Below are 19,892 nucleotides of genomic sequence, written 5' to 3'. Positions count from 1 at the left end.
TAGGTATTTGTCACAGTATCAGGGTCAGAGTAGGTTGTACTCACGGATAGCAGTGCCTGGTCCTTTTGGACACTCAACTAGCTAGTCCTGTAGTTGATGTCATGGTTTACCCTACAGACCTTTTGCTGGCTTTTCTGGTTCTGGTGAGAACAGACCCAGGCTTCAGCAATAAGGACCACAAAGATAAATATTTTCTGTGAATTATTAGAAATCTGAAGTCTTATTAGAAAAGCTTCACTTACATTCATGTTTTAAATAAATTTTACTCAAGTTTGCCTTGAGCTTTTGTGTGATTTCATTTTTCACAGTCAGATAGCAGATGTATCTAGGGATCTCTCTTTTGTATGGATGAAGTATGAGGCTAAATTTGTCTTTTTTCTAAAATTCTACATTTTAAATATATTTTTCTAAAAAATCCATCATTTCTTCAACTTATTTAAGTTGGCATGGTTTTTCATTTCCTACATTCTATATGTACTTGGACCTATTTCTGGATTTGACATTCTGTTCCACTGGTCTCTCCATTCACGCATCCACATTGCACATTTTTTAATTATAGAAATTTTATGGTATAATTATATCATATAAAGCCAGCCTCAACTCATTAGATTTTCTTTATTTAGAATATTTGTATTTTTCTATATGAATGTTATGATTAATCTGCTATGTTAAATAATAATAATTTCAGATTATTTTAAACCTATTAACTTTGAAGAAATTTGTCTATTGTGTTTTGAGTTTTTTCTTTCCTTAAACTAGGAATGTCTTTCAACTCTTTCAGGTATACTTGCAGAATATGAGAATGTTTCAAAGCATTTCCTTATGTAAATTTAGCACATTTTCCCCCTTAAGATTGCTAAAGTCTTCATTTCTGTCCTCATTAGTTTTTTTCTTAAATTACATAACTTAAGTAGTTATTGTTTCTATCTGTGCAAACTATCCATTTTTAGGTAAATCTAATCTTTATTTCCTTTTTAAAAGTTTTGCTAGCCTTAGTATCATCTTATGTTCTAAATTACCCATGGAGTATTTGTAACTAGAGTTTCGCTCTTTTCCAGGTCTTATCCTTGTTATTTTCTCTGTTTTGATTGAATTCTCTAAATACTCCAATTCTCGCTGAGTGGCTGTGAAGCTCATTCCCATCCTTGCCTTGTTCCTGGCATTGCCAACATTGCTTTCGGGGACTCTTTATGTCTAATATAGACACATTGTACTATGGTTTCCAGATTTGTAGAACTTTAAGAATCTAGTGTGTAGACTTGGGGGTGAGGATTGTAAATGTGTTTTATATGAACCTTCAGAAGTGATTCAAAGGTAACTTTTTACCTAAGAGCTGTTCCTTGTTGTTCAACAGTAAATTAACCAACTGCACAAATATTTATCTCATTGCATTTTGTGTAGGATCTCTGCATATAAAGAGAGGCCTTTATACATACAGAGGCAGATGCTAGCAGCTAACCATTGGACTGGGCATGGGGTCCCCAATGGAGGAGTTGGAGGGTGGTCCAGAGGAGCTGAAGAACAATGATGTCAGCCACCCAGATGCCCAGGACTCCCAGGGACTAAACCGTCAACCAAGGGGCACACAGGGTTCCAGGCAAAAATGTGGCAGAGCAATGCCTTGTTGGGCATCAGTGGGAGGAATGTCCTTGATCAGGTAAAGGCTCAATAGATGCTCCAACAAAGGGAAATCGAGGGGAGCAGGTGGGAGTGAGTTGGGTGGAGGGGCATATACTTGGAGGCAGGGGGTGGGAGGAGGGGTTGGGGGTTTTCAGAGAGGGGGGAAACCAGGAAAGGTTTTAGCATTTGAAATGTAAATGAAGATTATATTCAATTAAAAAAAAAAGACAGGCCTTTCAGTTGGGAAGTTCGTTTTGACAGAGGGCAAAGCCCTCAAAGCAATGGCGCTCATGCAATGGCTCTGAGTGGCAAGTAATGTGGTCAGTAGCATCTCTACCTGAAGTTGAATCCGCAATGTACTCCTTCTATAACTGCATCCTATAAATCTATCATCTTTTGCTTTATAAATAATTCAAAACTGGCTTTCATTAATAGGTACTGTCTACACTAGTTTAAATTATTATGATATATAAGTATGATTATAAATTTACTGGGATGGGGGGGTAGCTTCCTTGGAAAAGTGCTTTACTACCCAAGTGTGAGAACCTGGTGTGATTACTAGCACCACATAAAACAAAGCCAGGCTTGATGGTTTGTTATCCCCGTGTTAGAGAGTTGAACCCCACATCTCCATGAGCAACTTCAGAAAGCAAGGGGGGCAGACCCTGTGAAATACTCAGGTTAGCTATTTCCTTCCCACTCATATGCACTCATGTGCATCCACAGCCCATACATACATACATACATACATGTGAAAATGTACATTCATGTACACATTAAAAAATAAATCTAAACCCCTTGTCCTGTCTCCTACCTTGCTTCTATGTATGGTTTATAGTAAGAAAAAAATGATTCATTTGGAGATTTTTAATGATTTTATGATCAAAGACCAATCAGCTACTTACAAAACAGATTCCCCCACCTCCAAAAAAAAAAAAAAAAAAATCGAAAGCAAAGATTTGTTTGGGTTTTTTTAATTAAATAATTTCCTTTTTAAATGTTTTAAACCTATTCCAATCTGACCTTGATGTGCATACTTCTCTTCTTAGTGCCTATTGGCTTTCATTACTTTGTATTGCCTGCATTCATTTTGAAGGTGATTGAAAGAAACTCAAATTTGAAGGTTAGTGAGAAAAGATATGGTTGATGTTTTTCTTTTTCCTTTCTTCCTCCATCCCTTTCTTTTCCCTTCTCTTTTCTTTTTTCTTTCCTTCCTTCTTTCTTTCCTTCTTTCCTTCTTTCCTTCTTTCCTTCTTTCTTTCTTTCTTTCTTTCTTTCTTTCTTTCTTTCTTTCTTTCTTTCTTTCTTTCTTTCTTTCTTTCTTTCTTTCTTTCTTTGTTATTAGTTTTCCTTTTGCTTGGTTTTGCTTTATACAGGAGTCTTTACGTATTTCTGAATAGCCTGGAACAGGCTATGTAGACCAACTGCCCCTGAGCTCACAGAGCCATTCTCTCAACTCTTCCGACCCAGTGAAGGGATTACAGGCATGTTCAACTATGCCTGGTCACACTTCCCTCTTTGTTGATATTTCCCTCCTCTTGGGAAACTGTGCTAAGCCTGGCAAACTGTGTGTGTCATTTGTTCACCATTTTCTCTGCTGCAGTCCAAAGGTGACAGTGTTCTTTCCTGGGTTATCTGCGTGTGTTTCACAGGCTCCTCCGTACTCATAAAGCCCTGGCTGATGAGTTGCCACACAGATCTGCCCATTGTTTGCTCCCAAACTCCATCTGCATATCAGAGAGAAAAATGACCTAACTGGTAACAAACTCAGTGTTTTTGTTTTTGTTTTATAACTTTTGTTTTTACACCCCGACCTTCCCCTTCCTCCACCCTTCCTAGTCCCCCCTCCCTAACTTTCCACACCCTCAAACCCATTTCCCCTTCAGAAAACAGCTGGTCTCTAAGAGATGACAGTCAAACAGGACAAAACAAGATACAGTAAGACAAGGCAAAAACCTTTCTATTGAGTCGGGACAAGGTAACCCTATAGGAGGGAAGGAGTCCCAAAGGCAGGCCGAAGAGTCAGGGATACACCCGCTCTGTTAGTCCCACAGAAACATTAACAGCCATAACATATATGCAGAGGAGCCAGTGTAGATGTTGGTATTCTGTCTAAGCTCCTCCCCACACTTACCTGGCAACACCCACGTATGCCCCGCCCTGTAGATCTGGCCCACTATAAAAGGGGCTACTTGGCCCTCCTCTCTCCTCTTCTCGGTCTTCCCATCGCACTCCCACCTCTCTGGCCCTCTTGGGCTCTCCTCCCCTTCCCTCCTCTCTCCACGTGGTCATGGCGGGCCTCCCACTTCTCTATTCTCTCTCTCTCTCTCTCTCTCTCTCTCTCTCTCTCTCTCTCTCTCCCCCATCCTCTGCCCTGAATAAAGTCTATTTTATACCATGTCTGTGTGCCTGTAGTCCCTCAGGGGGAAGAGGTGCTTGGGCATGGGCCTCCCACTTCTCTATTCTCTCTCTCTCTCTCTCTCTCTCTCTCTCTCTCTCTCTCTAACTCCCATCCTCTGCCCTGAATAAAGTCTATTTTATACCATGTCTGTGTGCCTGTAGTCCCTCAGGGGGAAGAGGTGCTTGGGCATGGGCACCTCCCTCCCCCACACCACCGTGCCACATTCTCTAAGCACCCCTTCTCTCTTTTTAGGTGAGCATGTGAGCCCCCGCTGACACCTACAGTCTTCAGCTCAGTTTTACACTTCATTGTTTCGGACAAGACTGATGTCACCATAAGGTATTTTGTAGAAGAAAATTACAAGTGAGTATCGAATACAATCAGCGACTTACATAGCACTACTCTAAACTGAGTTTCACGGGATCTAACTTTCCCTTTCAAGAGCTGAAGTCCTGATAGCATGCTACTTCTCAAATCTATCATAAAGATCCGCGAGGAAGATCTGAGTACTGAAAGGAATGCTAAGGGAGCAATTCCTTCACCTTGCTGTGCCCACACACCCAAGGGCCTCATTCTCTCTCTCTCTCTCTCTCTCTCTCTCTCTCTCTCTCTCTCCTCTGGATGTGTGTGTGTGTCTTTCATCTACGTTTCAATACGGTTTCATTGTTATGCGTATCTACCAGCCATGCTATAAACACTTAAAGTAGCTACTAGAGTGAGATTCATGAAGACAAATATACTCCAAAAAAAGTAGCGCCTTAAAAGTCAGACCCGCATGAACAAGCTTCAGTCATAGACTTGAAGATAAAATTTCTTTCTTTGTGGCAATTAGCGCTTGTCAGATGGCAACTTAATGGAGTATGTGATTTTTTTTTTTTAAAGAGGCAGCACTAAGTTTCAACTAATACACATTGATTCTTTTTGTTTTGTTTTGTTTTTTGAGACAGGGTTTCTCTGTGTAGCCCTGGCTGTCCTGGAACTCACTCTGTAGACCAGGCTGGCCTCGAACTCAGAAATCTGCCTGCCTCTGCTTCTCAAGTGCTGGGATTACAGGCGAGCGCCACCACTGCCCGGCATACACATTGAAAGTAGTAAATTTCTTCATAAAACAGGCCAGTTGGTCTACAATCTTTAGCCTCCATGTGGTTATCAGGAGCTGTGCTTATTAGCCTGGTATTTTAGTCTAGTTGTCTTGTGTGTAAGCCTTAAGAATTTCAGGCTCACTTTAGGATATTTATAATCTTGTCTCTTGGGTCTGAGGAGGTAGAGTTTTAATTCCAAAAAACTTAAATTCCAAACCAAATTTACTTTCAATGAAAGCACTCTATTATATACTATTGTGTGCATTATATTCCAAGGGAGAGTCAAAGAATTCTTTTTCGTGAGGTAGACACAGTGAACCCAAACTACAAAGGCTGACATAATATTGCTCCAGTCAGGTGAGCAGGGCACACAAAGCTCTGTGTGTCATGCTTACCCAAGCAATAAATTACTTTTCAGACAAAAATCGCCCTCTGAAATTGCTTTAGCTTTTCCTGAAGTAAAGGTATTGAGTGCGTAGTGTTGGGAACACGTTATTTTGCTTTTTCAAGTTCAATTATTTTTCTGCTGGAGAGCCGGCATCACAAGAGAACAAGATAGGTTCTTTTTTTGTTGTTTTTTTGCCGTTTTCTCACTCATACTGAGTCCAGTTTTAATTTTTCTTCAATAATGATTCTTCCTATTTCATAACTCGGCCTCTATGCACAGAAGCCTGTTTTCAAGTAATACGAAAATATCTAGAAAATGGGCGGAAGATCACCGAGACTTGTGTCATTGCATAGCACACACAGGCTAGCCCCAGGCTGCCATCCTCCTGTCTCCATTTTCAGTGTGCTAGGATAGCAGAGGTGTGTCACTGCATCTGACTTCTAACTGGACTTTAATACCTAATATCATTTCAAGCTATTTCTAAGGATGTACAGAAGCCACTTTTTAAAGTTTTGATAGAATGAAGACACTGGTTTCTTATTACATGCTCATCTTCCTTAAAATTTCATAAATCCAGAGAATAGAAAAAATGCCTATTTTAGAATCTCTTGGGAGATGTGCTAAAAATATCACACATACACAAATAGGCTAGGATATGAAGAAAGCAAAGACGATCAAATGAAAAGCTAATGTTCTTCAGGGATTTAAAACTTTGAGGAAGGCCTCAAATCTAGGTTAAAAAATCAGGTGAAGGCAAACTCAGATCACCCTCAGGTGCTGTTGTTACTGCTGGACGGGAGCAAAAGATGCTGAGCCAATTCTAGCACACAGAGCTATTTATTTGGCTATTTTGATTCATGAGAATGTTGGTTTATGGATTTATGGTCCTTTCATGAATCTGATGATAGCCATGAACCCTGCTCCAGGGCAAAACTGCACTTAAAAACAATCACGCAAAGTGTTGTACCGTTTCAGGAAGTTTGTAGACACACAAGGCATGTCCGACTACACAGAACTCACTGCAGCTAGGGGAGAGTCTGTTCATGTTGTCATGAGGCAAAGATTCATCTTTGAGTATGAGAGTACAGTGATTCTTCAGGCTGGGGAGACAGTGAGTAGTGACGGCAGCCTGTGAGAGAGAGAGAGAGAGAGAGAGAGAGAGAGAGAGAGAGAGAGAGAGAGAGAGAGAGAAGGAAACTATCTGCTGTTCACGCCTGCTCCTCTTGGTTGAGTGTAATGACCTCATTTTTTTTTCCAGAGACATATTTTCACCTGGTAGAAAACATACTTGCCAACAGATTCAGTTTTGCAAGGCCAGACAGAACGTCTATCCATCAAACACAGAGACAGAGGCCTTCTCCACTGAGGCCTGCTAGCCTCTATTTACTGCCTCCAACACTAATCCAGTTGGAGTTGTATGACCTCTGAGGCAGGCAGAGTCTGTAACTGGAAGGAAAACTAACCTCTTAAAATTTTGTAGTCAACATCTCAGGGCTCTTGAATCTGGGCTCTGAGACAGCTGAGATAACAGGCAAGGAATTCTTTCTTGTCTTGAAGAGAACTTTTCGAAGGAGACAATGAACAGACATTTTTGGACATTTTGACAACCAGTGGGTAAGCTGAGGCTGTGTGAAGGGAGGAGTTAGGGTAGCAGTACTGAGTAGATAAACCGGCCTCCTGGGGGGTACGCAGAAAGTGTGCATAAGATGCATGTGACATGTACATGTGTGCATAGAATTTTAAAATGTATTTTATTCTTATAACAAGTAGCAAACAAAATAAGATGAGGTTTATTGTTTTGTGACTTCTAACACTTCTGTTGAACTTCTGTATCCTTAATAGGGAGCTAAAATGGACAAATAGTGTTTGACAAAGGTGAATGCTACCTGCTCTTTCCTTTCTCATTAGCAAGCAAACTGTCGGGGCTCCCCTCGTTTGTCAATAGTGTGGGCAACATCTTTGCTGAATTGCGGAGTCGCTGCTGATACTTGAAGTCTGGTTCAAGTTTTGGTGACATTCGTGATGTAAAACCTAGTCATGGAGACAGCAGGTGTTGGAGAGGGTGTGGAGAAAGAGGAACACTCCTCCACTGCTGGTGGGGTTGCAAATTGGTACAACCACTCTGGAAAGCAGTCTGGCGGTTCCTCCGAAAACTGGGCTCCTCACTTCCAGAAGATCCTGCTATACCACTCCTGGGCATATACCCAGAAGACTCCCCACCATGTAATAAGGATACATGTTCTACTATGTTCATAGCAGCCCTATTTATAATTGCCAGATGCTGGAAAGAACCCAGGTATCCCTCAACAGAAGAGTGGATGCAAAAAATGTGGTATATCTACACAACGGAGTACTATTCAGCCATTAGAAACAATGAATTCATGAAATTCTTAGGCAAATGGATGGAGCTAGAGAATATCATACTAAGTGAGGTAACCCAGACTCAAAAGGTGAATCATGGTATGCACTCACTAATAAGTGGATATTAACCTAGAAAACTGGAATACCCAAAACATAATCCACACATCAAATGAGGTACAAGAAGAAAGGAGGAGTAGCCCCTGGTTCTGGAAAGACTCAGTGAAACAGTATTCGGCAAAACCAGAACGGGGAAGTGGGAAGGGGTGGGTGGGAGGACAGGGGAAGAGAAGGGGGCTTACGGGACTTTCGGGGAGTGGGGAGGCTAGAAAAGGGAAATCATTTGAAATGTAAATAAATTATATCGAATAAAAAAATTAAAAAAAAAAACCTAGTCATGGCATCTTTTAACTTCACCATGCTTTCCTGATCTCTTCCTTAACTCTGCTGAATCCAGAAAACAGTATTTTAATCTTTGTTTTCCACTCCAGCACACTTCTCTGAGTACTTCCTTGTGTAACAGGCATCAGTGAACTCCATCTAACATCACAGAGCAGTAAAGTAATTATGGAGGTTTTTTCCCCCAATGTTTGCTACATTTATATGTAACTTATTAATTGCAAGTTTATATACTTTAATAGTTATTCTTTCCTTTTTTGTTGGTTTTTTTTAAAAAAATGAGTCTCTTGTAGCCCAGGTTGGTCTTCAACTTGCTAGTGTGGCCAAGGCTGGCTTTAAACTAACCCCTCATGTTCTGACTTTTTTTTCACCTCCCAGATGACAGCTGTTCACTGCTACACCTGGTTTATATACTTTAACTTTTAAACATCTAGAAAAGTAATACGAGTTGAACAATTGCTCCTGGGAGCTGGTTCAACCCAGTCTTAGCAGATGGCTTGCATGATCCTAAAGAGGAAAACGCCAGTAAAGAAATAACTTTAACAATTGTTCCTCAGTTAGAGAGCTGCCACGGTGGTGCTCTCTCTGCCGAGGTTTTGCTGGGAAAACAGATTCCTCAAACCATATTTATGTAGGTTCTATGTTAAGAGTATCTCATTTGAATAACTTTACTTTAGGATTTGATGGATTATAGAGTATTCACTATTTTGGGATTTTTCAAATTCATTTTTTCTTTTATTAGTATAAATGATAAAAAAGCTTTTTGTATTGCTTTTATAAAACATGTTATTTCTAGCCTTTTATAGCTTCACTGAAAAAGGAGACATCAAATTCTCTGAAAGCCTTTCTTGCTTTGTAGTTGGTGTGTATGATTAAAAATGACTTCTGATTCTTTGTTTTGTGATTTGAGTCTGTCTCTTTTCTAGCCATCTTCTGGACAACTGTGAGAGGCACAGTGTCAGGGGACAGTCTGGACATCATGCTGTTTAGCTTGAATGGACTAGCTTTTTTTTTCTTTTTTTAAGACTGACAGAAATTACACTGAGAAACATTTGATATTTATTTTATGTATTTAGCAAGGAAAACAAGTCTCTTCATTGGTGGCTTTCTTGTTATTCAAACTTGTACAAGCTTTGAGAGACAGAAGAAACAAATAAATCTTACAATAAGTGAATTTGGAAGCTGTGTAGTGCTACATCATTTGGTAATTACTTTACCTGGTATTACGGTGAGTGCAGACATGTACTCTGACATGCACTCAAGTCTGACAGGCAGGCAGCATCAAACTCCGTTTTCATTCCTTAAAATAATCAAAGAAAATGACGAGACCAAACTACAGAATTATAAGAGAAACAAAGGCATTCAAAAGTTTCTAAGGCCAGCTAACACTTTTAAATCTTAGCACCCGGAAAGCAGAAGCAGTCGGTTTGAGACCAGCCTGATCTATATAACAAAAATCTTTCTAGGTGCCTGGTTTAAAACTAAAAGAGTTTAATAAACTAATAAGAGAAAATTAGCACGATCAGTTTATGTATATAATAGAATATACGTTCATGTACTTTGAGTCTTGTTCTTCCTGGTGTCATATCACTGGGTCATCTTTCCGTACTCTGATGGAGCCTGAGTTCCTGGGTATAGAGGATGGTTTAGGAATTCAGGAGTAGCCTAAATTGAAAGAATGTGGGTTGGCCAAAGGACAGATTTATTAATGTGGTTGATTATCAGGTGACTGGAGGGGAATGCTATTGGTCTGGGAAAGTAGAAAAGGCTAGACTCCTAGTAGAGGAAAGTTAAAGAAAATGCAGTCAATGCAGCTCTTGAGTTTGCCCTACACACACACACATACACACAACTTTAAAATTCTAGAAATAGGAAAAGTCTTTCACAGGTACATACTTAAGACCACAATAACACAATAATACAGAATTTAACTTTACAGGCTGTCCTCGAACCCAGAGATCTGCCTGTCTCTGCCTCTTAGTGTTGGGTTTAAAGACCACCACCAACATGCCTTAGGTCGTATCTTAAGCACAGGATGATCAAATAGTCTTTTCTTTCCTTTTCATTTATTTTTGATTTTTGAGAAGGGTCTCATTATGTCACTATGTAGCCCAGGTTGACCTCTAATCCACAGTTGTAACCCAGAACGTCTTCAGACTCCAGTGATCCACCAATCTCAGTCTCCACAGTGCACCACACAACTGCACACAGCTTGTTGTGTTTACACACTATTCCCTATGTGTCTTAGGCTGGCCTCAGACTATGTGCCCAAGTTGCTCTCTAACTTGTAATCTTCCTACCTCGATGTCCACCCTGACTCCAGTCTTGTACTATAGTTCCTAGTGGGTTTTCCCACAGCTGCTAGCACTGGGTATACATAGACATTGCATTATATTGTTAGTGATGTTTCCCTGTAAGCTGTCCTTAAATAGAGTGTGGTGGTTAGTATTGGTGGCTTATTAACCAAATGTAGACTTATCTGGGAGACTGGCCTCTTAGCTTGCTTGTGGGGATCATATTGACTACATTAATGGTGGTGGGAAGCCTGCCTGCTGTGGGTGGCACCATTCCCTTGACTGGAGATCCTTGACTGTATAAATGGAGACAGGGGGCTGAGTAGCTTATGCATCCTTCCCTTCCAGTTTGCTGATGGTGGCTATGACGTGACCAGTTATTAAAGCTCCGGATGATGAGACTTCCTTGTTATGATGAACTGTACTTGCGCTGTGAGCTACAATAAATCCTAGCTGCTTTGTCAGGATATCTTATCATAGCAACAGGAAAAGAAACTAAGACACGGAGAATCACACTGCATTTTAATTGTGACCACTGTGACCATAGGATGATTTGATGGGAGAGCCAGAGTCCATCTATTTCTTTCCTCTTATTCCAGGCTAAATTATGTTGGGCAAAAATGTGAAGAGCAGAAACACATTCTTTGAAACCCCTAATCACTAGGCTGTGAGTGATACTAAGTGTTTCCAGAATGAATTCCACAGCCATCTGTAATCTTTACATTTGAATAGACAGCCCACTTTAAGGTTAAATCAGAAACAATGTGTAAACAAAAGAGCAAATTCCGATTCTATTAAAGAATTACCTTGTAAATAGCCAATCGTATATTTCTTTTAATTTGTTATTAATCATTTTGTTTACATTTCAAATGTTATCCCCCTTCCTGGTTTCCCCTCTATGAACCCATCCCATACCCCTCCCCTTTGCCTTCAAGAGGGTACATCCCCGCCCCCCACACACACTCCAGACTTACCCTCTAGCATCCCCCTTTTCTGGAGCATCAAGTTTCCATGGAACCAAGCACCTCCTCTCCCACTGATGCCAGATAAGTCAGTCCTCTGCTACATATGTAGCATGAGCTTTGGACCAGTCCAGGTCTACTTTGGTTGGTGGCTTAGTCCCTGAGAGCTCTGAGGGGTCTGGTTAATTGATACTGTTGTTCTTCCTATGGGGTTGCAATCCCCTTCAGCTCCTTCAGCCCTTCCCCTAACTCTTTCATTGAGTTCCCAGGTACAGTCCAATGGTTGGCTGTATCTGCATTTGTCTTAGTCAGGTGCCAGCAGAGCCTCTCAGAGGGCAGCCATACCAGACTCCTGTCTGCAAGCACATCTTGGCATCAGGGTTTGGTGTCTCTGGACACCAAGCTTCTCTCCTCCTTCCCCCTATACTTGATCCCGTCTCCTTTTCTCCCTCCCTCTCCCCTCTCCCACCTAGATCCCTTCCTCTCTTTGCCTCCCATGACTATATGTTCCCCCTTCTAAGTGGGACTGAAGCATGATCACTTTGGCCTTCCTTCTTGTTAAACTTCATATGGTCTGTGAGTTGTATCGTGAGTATTCTGTGAGTATATACCATGTATGTCCTCTGGGGTCTGAGTTACCCCACTCAGGAGGATATTTTCTAGTTCCAACCATTTGCCTACAAAGTCACTTTTTAATACCTAAGTAGTAATACCACTGTGTAAATGTACCACACTTTTTGTATCCATTCTTCCATTGAGGGACATCTGGATTGTTTCCAGCTTCTAGCTATTATAAATAATGCTGTTATAAATAAATATGAACATAGTGGAACATGTGTCCTTGTTATATGTTGGAGCATCTTTTGGGTATATGCCCAGTAGTAGAATAGCTAGGTCTTCAGGTAGAACTATGTCCCATTTTCTGAGGAACTGCCAGATTGATTTCCAGAATTGTTGTACCAATTTGTAGTCTCAGCAGCAATGGAGGAGTGTTCCTCTTTCTCCACATCCTTGTCAGTATCTGCTGTGGCCTGCATTTTAGATCTTAACTATTCTTATTGGTGTAAGGTGGAATCTTAGGGTCTTTTTGATTTGCATTTCCCTGATGATTAAGGATGATGAACATTTTCTTTAGGTGATTCTTGGCTATTCGAGTTACCTCAGTTGAAAATTGTTTAGCTCTGTACATCATTTTTAACTGGGTTATTTGGTTATTTCGTCTAACTTCTTGAGTTACTTGTATATTTTGGATATTAGCCCTCTAGCATTCATATATTTCAAAGCAGGTGATTTTCTTATAAAAGTCGAAAAAATGCGCGCACACACACACATATTCCTTCATTCATCCATCCATGTAGCATTTCTATCAATATAAGCAAACAGGTCCCATTCAAAGCAGAACATTTGGCTTTCGGTTAGCAACGGAAAGAACGCTTCCCCAGCAACAGGAAAGCCTGAAAAGGACATCTATTTTTAAAAATAAAATGTGAAACCCTCAGCATTTTGCTGATTTAATGAACAAGACAAATTATAAATCTTACCCATCTGAAAGGTCCCTACAGATTCACAGATTCAAGAACATACACTCACACATTCCTTATCTAATGCTTTGCTCTGCTCTTATATGGCAACAGGGTTTTGGCTGTTGTTTTGTTTTTCCTTCCCCATTTCTCCTGATTTCTGATCATTTGCACATATGCTTTTCAAAGCAGGAGGTGTGGGGGGGGGGAGAGGGAGGTGACAATGCAAATTCATTACCATACGCAAAACAGTTCACAGCAGCCTGTGTTGCCCTCAGCAGTGAGGCACTGTCTGAGGTGGAAGGTGATGAATGTGTTTGTTGAAGAAATGTGATAGGGAAGGAAACTGCAACTTGCTTGTTGTCAGTGAGTATCAAAGTTTTAAAGGAGAAGGAACCCTGAGACGCTTTTGATTTGCTGCACAGGCTTTGCCAGGTGATTAAGCTAACCTGCTGTGTTACGGGCCATAGAGCAGGGCTAACCTAACTATACATTTCAATCTACCTTTACAGAAAAAGAAACTACAACCTAACTGGTGATTTTTCACTTCAAGGATTTTGTTCTATTAATATCAAGAGGCAGGGCCACACTGCAAACATTCATTCTGTTCTCAGCTTTATTTTTATTCCATAGGCAATAATTATCCAGGGCACATGTGTAATTTCTCTTCCATTTAGCTGTTTATATATTTACTACAAGTAGTTTTCAGCTTCAAATTTTCACTGAAAACAAAATATCCCTGATGAAATGGTGAAGGCATGCTGGCCTAACCCCAAGCCCACTAACACACCGCCATGGAACAGCGGACCCGGGTTCTTAGAGCAAACTATTCAACATGCCAACAGCCTGAGTTGTTAGGCCAGTAAGACAGGAAGCAATATAATGGCAGTCTTTGATTTCACCCTTCCTCTGTAAACATGGAAGTAGCTGAGGTAAGCCTTACATAAGGAGACATATTAGGCTTGGTCTAGAACTGATTCCGTTTCTCATTTCCTCCTTTGAAGGCAAAAACAGGAGGTCAGAGTCCATTCGCACTCGTGATGCGTGTTAAATCGAAGACAGAGATGTGTGATGAAATGATTTAGTTTTAAGGTTTACCTGAATGCATCTGAATAAAAAGACAGACATAATAATTACTAACCATATAACTCTACACGATATACACACGTGTCTATAGAAGACTATATATGTGTATATATATGTAAGTATTGTAAACGTACCTCTGTATATATACTTTTTAAAATATTGATTGTCCTATTATATTTTTGTATAACTTGGGCAAAATAACTTTTACCCTCTGGCTTTAGTTTTCTTCTTTGTAAGATGGGAGTAATAAAAGCTATTATCTTAAGGGGTTGTTGTGAAAGCACTTAGAACCTGGCACACAGTACAAGCTTAGTAAACATTAGCTGGTTAGGTATTATAGAGAATATGCTTATTCAGTAAAGTCATTGGTTGTTCGGATGGATCTACAGATGAACATGTAAAAGCAACTGTGTCATCTTCCCTTGTATTTTAGGGTCATGAGACCATTCTGTGGGATACGAAGGTGAGAACATGACATTCTGAGTTTGTGAAGACTCATGTAACTTCACAGCACAGGCAGTGAGGTAACATTCACAAAGAAAAAGAAAAGCAAGTCATTTAGGTCTTGTTGATGTAGGAATGAAAGCTAACGGCCACCAGGAATCCAACTGTATTATAAATACACTGAAACAGTCTCACTGAAGGTTACTGGCAAAGAGGTGCTATACCAAGTAACTTTGCAATGTCTGAGTCTGTAAAACCAATGATTCTGCAGGCATAAGCTCTGTATTCTGGGTAATAAATGTTTCCCATGAGAGTAGATGCTAAGAAGTCTGATAATTTATAAATGCATGTGTGTGGATGTTTTTGTATGTGCCTCTGGGGGTGTGTGGGCATGCATGCACATGATCTCATGTGTGTACTAGAAGGCAACATTAGCTATGGTGCAATCCTCAGGAATGCTGTCAGCCTCCTTTCAGGGTCTTGTTTGCCCTGGAGTTCATCCTTGGCTGGGGTTGCTGGCCAGTGGGCTGTGCCTGCCTCCCCAAGGCCAGGATTACAAGTGTGCACCATAATGTCCAGAAATTTTACATGAGTTCTGAGGATCAAACTTATGCTTTCAAAATAAGCACTTTACTGAGTGAACTCGTTCTTTGGTTCCTCTCTCTATATATATTGAAAGGAACAATTAAATAAATATATACAGATGATAGAAAGCCAGTTTCTTACTGGTGAAGTATGAATTGTACATAAGGAGAGACGGCTAGAATGAGCTTTCTGATAATATGTTAGATTTGGAGAAATTTGTATATACTTTTGTTTATTTTGATATTTTTGATATGAATTTGTTTATATTGATTCATATATCCCAGGCTAGCCTTGAATTCTGCCTCAGCCTCCCAATCAGTGGGACTATTGGGTTGAACTAGCACGACCAGCTATGTTTAGCTTAATATAGATAGATGGCTATGTACAAACATACTTGTAGATAGCTGTACATACATGCATTTCTGTTCTGTTTGAATGCAAAGTGTCCTCAATAGATGCTCATGCTTAAACACTTGGGGACACTCAAGTGGCACTGTTTTGGAAGGTTGTGGAATCTTTAGGACTGTGTGCAATGGCTGACAGAAATTGGCTTGGGGGTAGGTCTTAAAGGTGGCCGCTATTCCTGGTTGGTTGTGGTGAATAAGCTGCAATCTGTTGTTGCCAAAAAAGCCATGGGATGTATTTCCTGAAATTGATCCAAAATTAATCTGTCAATGACTCTTATAGGGGCTTTTCTCGCAGCTATAAGAAAAGTAACTCAGGCAGTTTCTTGGCTCTGTTAGCTCTAATGGCCCCAAATGAAAAAAAGTTCAAGTAGCAAACAGCCCTTCTAGAGTCCAGTCTTGTCTCTAAGATTATTTCTTTCCAGTCTTGTCTCTAAGATTATTTCTCAATGAATGGAACCGAGGTTTCTTTGAGAAATGGCTGATTTTAGGCCTGGCCAAGAAAGGGCCAGTTACAGCAACCAGAAGTAAAGGAAGTAGTCAAAAGGAAAACAAAACAAACAAAAGTCCAACATCCATCAACCCCCCCCCCAACAACAACAACAACAACAACAACAACAAAACTCATCCCACACTGACCAGAACACATCTAGCACATCACTGGATAAAAAGCAGAGAATGAGATCAACAAACTAGTGCTGTACAACAACTACTTGTATAAAGAAGTACCTATATCTCCATATCTGTATGAGTGATTTGACGCTTCTGTTTCTTATGTTCCAATAGGTAACCTCCTCCCTCCCTAGCACTTAAGATTGGGCAAAGCACTGCTATTAAACTTGGAGTGTCAGACACAAAAACCAGACATGTGTGGAGAGAGGGCTTGCTGGGGAGGTCGGGAAGGGAAGTATGAAACAAGATGGTAAGTGATTGGATTTATTATTGTTTGTATGAAACTGTCAAATAAACATGTTTCTCAAAATAGAGAAGGGACAAACCTCTCCTGGGAAAGACTTCCAAGCAGTTTGCTAATGCACTGTCCCCAGAGAAGGGCAGCACACGTTTCCATTTTCTAGGAACAGCCTGCCCTTTGTGACTTTCTTTCTAGTAGAGCACGGAGGAGGGAAGCACCTCACAGTGACAAACATCACGACCAGTGAGGCTGTAAGCAGGTGACCTGAGAAGCCTGTCATGGATCTGTAAGGCCTCTTTCAAATGCCTGCCTATGACGCCACAGTAAAAGGCACAACTTGTTTCTATGATCAAGAATAACATGTTTAAAAGTAGTCTGCATCTAGTTTCTGTGGTTTTAAATACTCAAAAGAAGAAAAGAAGCCTGTATTTGTATGTGTGTGTATGAGGCATGCACATGCTATGGCCTATGTATGGTCTGGGGACAACCATAGGGGCTAGTTGTCTGCTTTGGTTGAGGCGAGGTCATTTTTGTTCTTCCTGTTGCTGATACCAGGCACGCTGGCCTTCAAACTTCCCCCTGTGGGAGCAGTAGGGTTAGGGGTCTGACCTACCTAGATCAGCTTTTGATGTGTTCTAGGGATCTGAACTCTCAGTATATATAAGTACAAATATATACATACATATATATGTATGTATCAAGCATTATCCATTGAGCCATCTCCCAGCCCAAAGTATTGGTTTTTAAAACTACTGATTGGAGCACTATTAACTTACTCTACTATTAAAGTATCAGGCTATTACATATTTGTAATATACTCCTATATAGGTCTTAGTGTAATTTTGTTTTAGAGCTATTATTGAAGAGCTATATGAACATTATCATTTTGTGGCTCTCTATGCTACCAGCAGAAGCTCCAAGTTATTTGTCTGTCTTAGTGTTAAATTGGGTCAGTAGAGCCTCAATAAAGGGCCATGTAAGTGAAGAAAGGATATGCTGGGCTAGTCAAAGCTTGACTTTACAGCTCTGAGACTGGAATTATCCTACTAACGTCTCTCCAAATGGGGATACACTGTTGTCTATTCTTAGAATGTATGTCTGCGGTCAGTATGTTATTTCAATCTTGTTTTACAGGTTTGGCTCTGGACCTTGTTAATAAAAGTGTGATGCTTAATGCTCAGTCTAGAACAGGGTACATCAGCAGCAGATGGCTTGTTTCATATTTGCTAAAAGTGAGGATTTGGAAGTTTTCATCATAAAGATGATAAAATATTTACATTTCCTCATTTGATATAAACTGAGTATATGGTGACACTGTGAATCTTAGTCATGATTTACAAATAAAACTAAGATTGGCCTCTTGCACACAAATTTAAATATGAACATTACTGGATAGATGCAATTTGGGGAGTTAAGGACACATACTTTTTCAGTTTCTCAGAATGGAATTAGACCCATTTTGTGGAAAGAAGAATATGTCAGAAAACCTTTTTGTTTCAAAACCAAAGAAATTGTCAATAAATATTCAGTCTTTGGAGGCTGACTTAGACATCAATATCATCTGTGAGCTGATCCTAAGTATCTAGGCCTAACTTTTGCCCATTACCTCTTCTGGATCATCCTCTCTGTGTTCCTCAGGCTGAAACACACAGCTGTTAGGAAGGAGCAAAGCCTTTCTAGTATCATGTGCTTTGAAAGAAAGCTTGGTTTGTTTTAAATTTCTTATCGGTAGTCCAGCAGCCTCCTATCTCAGATTTCCTCTAAACCAACTGGCAGGAATAGGACATCCTCAAGGTCACAGGGAATGGAGTTGTGACCCTTTCTAAATTGGGGGCTTACTTTGACTTTTAGACTTACTTGCTTGTGTAAGCATTTTCTTCTCCAGCTATAGAACTCAGTTTCTATAACTTTCTGCAAAGGCACATTTTACTTTATTGCTTTAGGTAGCAGACTGACATATATCCAACATTGCAATACTTTTGTACAACATTGTAAGATGGTCAAGAGAAACTAGGCCAATAATCCTAGCTGCTCAGGCACTGAGGCAGGATTGAAAACTCAAGTCCCTCCTGAGTTACAGTGAGTTCACGGTCAGCTGGCAGAACACATTGAGCCTCTATGTAAAAACAAAGAGTAACAAGAAATCCAGAGCTATAGTTCATTGGTAGAGCTCTATTCTAGCAGCGATGAGGCCCAGGTTCATTCCTAGTGCCACCAGGAAAATACAAAGCTCACAGTCAGTCCTGATATCCTCTAGCTCTGCAGAGACCAAAGTGATCGTCCCATAATTACAAAGTAAGACTATGCAACATTAATTTTTAACTATTTTAATTTCCAACCCCAAGGATTTGTTTCTAGCTTTCATTAGGGTATTTTCCCGAGGTCTCTTAGGAAATGGCTCACTATTCATGTAAGAAACATTGACCATCCACTCGGTGCCACATACTGGTCCAGGGTTTGGGGGGCACTGAGGAGACATAGCTGCATACATGGAATTCCTGATTTCACAAAGCTTGCACTCTACCAAAAGACAGAAAATTAGAAGGGAAACCAGCAAGTGTAACTATGAAGAGGAGAACACGGCACATAGAGAAGATGGTAGGTGAGGAGCAACACCGTAAACAGGAGCCCAGGGCAGGTTTCCTTGCTGGTATTGGTGAGAATTCTTCTGAATAGAGCTTAGTGTGCTAACTCCGACTGTCTAGCTGTGCTAATTACTGTCTCAGGACAGTAGGCTGTCCAGTGATCACAGGAGCCCACTGGAGTGGGCTGAAGTTGTTAGAACAAACTGTGTAGTCGAAATAAGTTGTGTGGAGGGTGTTGGAAGGCACGCGGGGTGTGTGTGTATGTTTGTGTGTGTGTAGGAAATCATCGCACAGGGTATTTTTTTAGGTCACATTAAAAGATTCTGGCTGGGAAATTTGATTGGAAGGGCTAGGAATCTTGATTTGTTCCCAGGCTCACAAAGTTCTGAATGCTAAAGGCACACCCACATCACGGCACAGGTTTGTGTGTAAATACATTTCCATTCCTCTTCCCTTTCACACAGCGTCTCCCTTAGCCAGGGATGGCTTTGAACTTGTTTTGCTTACTTATTTCTAAACTGACAATAACCATGAATTTCTAATTCTCCAGGCTTTACAGCTCAGGAGCTGGGATGACAGGCATTTTGCTATACCTGACTTAAGTGGTACCGGGGATTTAATGCAGAGCTCTGTGTATGTTCAGACAGGGCACCTAATTTGTCACCCTTTAAAAAGAGAAAATATCTTGCTTATACAAAAGGAAATTGATGGAAAAAGTGGAACAAAATACCCAGGGAGGCCACCTAAATTACAGTTTTAATTCAATAGTTGGTATTTTAAACATTAATGAACCTTCTGCATTCTTAGTTACAGGATGGAACAGTATCTTCTTTCAGGTTCCTTGTTGTCTC

This window comes from Apodemus sylvaticus, chromosome 6 (assembly GCF_947179515.1).
Source record: "Apodemus sylvaticus chromosome 6, mApoSyl1.1, whole genome shotgun sequence".
Classification (NCBI taxonomy): domain Eukaryota; kingdom Metazoa; phylum Chordata; class Mammalia; order Rodentia; family Muridae; genus Apodemus; species Apodemus sylvaticus.
This window is presented reverse-complemented; position numbering follows the sequence as displayed.